The 4,373-nt window shown below is 45.3% G+C and overlaps 1 protein-coding gene across 1 annotated transcript in view; it reads left to right on the forward strand.

Annotated features, from left to right (window-relative positions):
• Window positions 1-4,373, forward strand: part of LOC135919289 (alpha-(1,3)-fucosyltransferase C-like) — a 464,583-nt gene that overhangs the window by 412,985 nt on the left and 47,225 nt on the right. The gene's annotated exons all lie outside the window — the stretch shown is intronic.

The following is a 4,373-nucleotide window of genomic DNA, read 5'->3' on the forward strand; positions in this document are numbered from 1 at the left end:
CGATTTTCGAGTAGGTGTAGAAATATCGCTTCATTTTTATCTTTATAGAATTTCTTTAATCGCTTCACGAAAGCTTCGGTTCACATAGATTCCAACGTGCGAATTGGATCTGCACTTTCTGTTTCTTTTTTTCTGCTGTGCCCCATTCAGTTACGGCCGGGCGCGTGGTCGCTGCCGAGAGATGGCGCAACCTGTATACATGTCCGGTAATCCTGGGGACGCGTGTCGGGTAAAGCCCCTTAAACTTCCTAAAGTACTGACACTCTCTTCCTACGTCTTCACTCCTCCTCGTTTGTCCTCTCTTTCACGCTCCCTCCTCGACCGTGGCGCCGCCTACACTGCTCGAGCGTAGCAACGGCGCCAACATGCGCTCCTCGTCACTCCGTAGACGCTTCTCGAGCAAAAATGGCGCGGATGGACGGCGCGAGGGCCCACGTGATGCTATTAGGCCAATAGCGACGCGGCGTCGGCCTCGGCCAGAGCGCGCGAGGAGGAGGCGGCATTCTTCAAAGCGTGGCAGTACTTTACGAAGTTTAAGGGGCTTTAGTGTCGGGTTAGCAAGATGGCGACGACGGCGAGAACGCGCCTCGATCCTCCGTAATTTGCTGCTAACAAATGACGGTGCGAAAGCTGTATATGTTGACGCAATCTACAATATTAACCAACTTGCACTATACGCGGCGTTTCAGCGAACACTTTCATCATTTTTTAAAAGTCGCTTGTGGCAGGTAGCCCATTTCTAGTTCGTGAGGTGGTCCACTCGAGGCGGGAGAGACTGCGTGCACGAAGAAATTGAAATGCGTAATCGACTAATTAACAACAATTCACAAAATAAGTTTTTAGTTAATAACGTTATGGCCCATATTGCAATTTACAAAATTCTAGCAGTGGATCTGCGTTGATCCACGGCTATGGGACTCCCCTATGGTGTCACGGTGCTTCACTGCACACACATTCATCACTTCCTTCATCTTTTCTTCTTTCCATTCCCCCTTTCCCTTACCTCCAGTGCAGGGGAGTAAACCGGACGCTCGTCCTCCCTGCCTTTCTTCTCTTTGCTATTCTCTCTCTCTCTAGCCGTTGATTTCTCAAGGTGAATCACTTGGAAATTAATTTTCAGGGTGGCACCAGTTTCGAGACATTAATTCCCGAACTTTGCGGAGAAATGCATTGGCGTTCCAGTTACTTTCTTAACAGAACATCATTTTATACATTGAAGCAAAAAAGTAACTGAAACGCCAACACATTTCTCCGAAAATGCATCGAAAGCTTCAACTTCAAACAGTTTGCGCCTGGGTGCAAAAAATGACATTCCTGAGGTAAACCACATAAAGTACGCCTATTAATGTTTGTCAACCCATTTCGAAAACATTTGCTCCCTAAATAACTTTTTTATTACTGCATTACGATTGACCAACAATGTTAACCGTTTCAGTGCAGCTATCACCATCGCGACGTTTTAAGTCATTAAGTATGCGACTTATAGCAGCGACCGAGATATAATGGCATCCATAAACAAAGGCTTTACACTTTTAATGGCATTAATCGCACCCAGTGGCACGGGTACTCGAAGAGAAGTGCATTGCTTTTCGAGATACCGTAGTTTCTTAAAACAATGCCTTCTTATTAATAATAATGATGATGGCGATGATAGTTTGTGGCCAATGAACTCGATGTAACAGGTGGACTCAATATTAGTGTCCAAGACAAAGAAAACAAAAAATATTGCTATCGGAAAATGGATGGATGTTATGAGCGTCCCCTTTGGAACGGGGCAATGAATTGCACCACTTGGAAAACCTTGACAAGGCAGCGCCATCTCCCGGAAACTAATAAAAATGCTCCTCCTTTTGTTATTGCCTCCGAGATTTAAAACAGCAGTGCACCCTCCGATATGCCGCTCAGTCTCGGAGCCTTGATCATGGTTGAAGAAGCTGCAAAAAGGTGGCGGTAAGGGGCAAACTAGAATATGAAGACGTCTACCCAGTGGTCGATCTATGCACCACTGGCCTCCTTGAAACCCTGGGGTTCAGCGAGAGCAGTGGGAAAGTAAACATGTCCGCAATAGAGATTGGTAAGATGCGATTGGAGGATTGGTGGAAGAAAAGTATTGAAACGACCAAAAACGGAGACGTACAAAAGCACAGTTCGCAATAGGGGATCAGAAAATTTGGTTGAAGGAATTCATAATGTTTTCTTTTTTTATTGTTTAACCTAGGTAGGACATTAAGCAGTATAATAACAAGAGCTTCATGACTATCAGCAAGACTACAGCAAGACTATCATAACATCCATCCATACATAAATGATCAGCTTAGTCATTTCTTTCATTATGTTGTTGGGCTGCTGAGCACGAGGTCGCGGGATCGAATCCCGGCCACGGCAGCCGCATTTCGATGGGGGCGAAATGCGAAAACACCCGTGTACTTAGATTTAGGTGCACGTTAAAGAACCCCAGGTGGTCGAAATTTCCGGAGTCCTCCACTGCGGCGTGCCTCATACTCAGAAAGTGGTTTTGGCACGTAAAACCCCATAATTTAATTTTTTTTTCATTTGTTTCATGAAATCCCAGTAGCTTGCTGCCTGCCGTCACAGTGATGCCTCGGCTTACTACGGAATGGTTTATTGCATGTTGCGGGGGAAATAATGCACCGCTTACATCCCACGGAACTAAATCCAGAACCAGTTTCTAGATTCTTACTATGAGTACGATGTGAAGCCTCATCATCATCAGCCCACTTATGTCCACTGCAGGACGAATGCATCTCCCTGCGATCTCCATTTGCCCTTGTCCTACGCCAACCGACTCCGACTGTACTCAGATACAACTCAAGTCTGCAATGAAGCCCAGCCCACGCCCTCATAACCGCCAGCCACTGTGCCTCCGCGAGGTTGCAAGTTCGTACTTCAAACTTTACTTATTACCTAAATAAGGCGGCAACCAAAAAATACAATTATAAGAACGTAATTTTATACGTTTTCACTAATCTATTACAGTGCAAAGGTGAAAGCATAATTCCTTATTGAACTGAAACAAAACGCTTGTTTCGCTGCAACTATTTATTGCCAAGTTTCACTTCAGTTGACAGTGACGTTTCACGAGTAAAACGGGGTCAGCAGTGAAATAAACTGTAGCGCGGACTTTTGAAGAGTGAAATGCTCAGGCTCGATACACTTCGTCCATGCCTGTTGCACACCTCGTCGCTTCCGCCGATGAAAAGACTTTAAGAACAGCAGACATTCCGGAGTAATCAAGTACGACGCCATTTTGAAATGGTCGCATGATGACTATTTTGGCTGCGTCTGTCATTCGCTGCTGGAGTAAGAACCTCGCGCAGTCCGTGTGCCCTGGTTGCCAACTCCCGTTTCTTAAAGTTGTATCCTACTATATCGCTTGTGAATTTGTTAATTTCATCACCCCAAGCCTTCTGCCGTCCTCGACTGCACTTCCCGTCTCTTGGCACCCAATGGTAACCCTGATGGTCCGCCGGTTATATAACGTATACTCATTACATGACCTGCCCAGCTGCATTTCTTCTCTTAATGTCAATTAGAATATCGGCTATCCCCGTTTGCTTTCTGATCCACACCGCTCTCTTCCTGTCTCTTAACGTTACGCCAATCATTCTTCGTTCCATGGCTCTTTGCGCGTTTCTTAACTTGTTTTCGAGCTTCTTTGTGAGTCTTCATGTTTCTGCCCCGTCATTCCGAAGCCTAGTAGAACCCACGTCTTCGCATTACACGCGTGATAAGATGTGGAATCGTTCCCCACCTTCGGCAAGTTGTTTTTTCATGCACTTTCACTGCCCTTATCATTTCTTTAATTCAATTAGTATGTACAACTAATTTCACCTATGTTGTCCTTGGTGTCTTTGTTGACTTCTTATGATATTGTCATCAATTATGTGGTTCGAATGCGAGTTTGAGTTTGTTCTTTATTGAAACGTATGCTGTTCTGTATGTTGTAAGCGTGATTCCAAAGAATGTATGCACACTTCGCTTCACTTTTCCGAGTGCTTGTAGCCACTGCTTTACGGGTGTTTGAGCCATTGCATTTGTGGGTACGAGCCACAAATGATGATAGTTTGCTGTGGACGCTACGTCACGAAGAAATCCCGGGATCCTAGCCATGGACAGTTTCGCTGTAAAAAAATGGTGCACGCTCCGCAACACTCAGTCACTGATCTTCTAAGCATCTCAAATGTCATGCATTTGATCACCCGGCCTTGAATACAAACACTGGATGATGATGATGATGATGATGTGATGATGATGATGATGACGACGATGACGACGACGACGCTATACTTTTGTATTCGCAACGCGCTTCTGAAGACTAACATTATGACGGGGACTGCCGTAGTGCTGCCATT

Source organism: Dermacentor albipictus, chromosome 7, assembly GCF_038994185.2.
Source record: "Dermacentor albipictus isolate Rhodes 1998 colony chromosome 7, USDA_Dalb.pri_finalv2, whole genome shotgun sequence".
Taxonomy (NCBI): Eukaryota; Metazoa; Arthropoda; class Arachnida; order Ixodida; family Ixodidae; genus Dermacentor; species Dermacentor albipictus.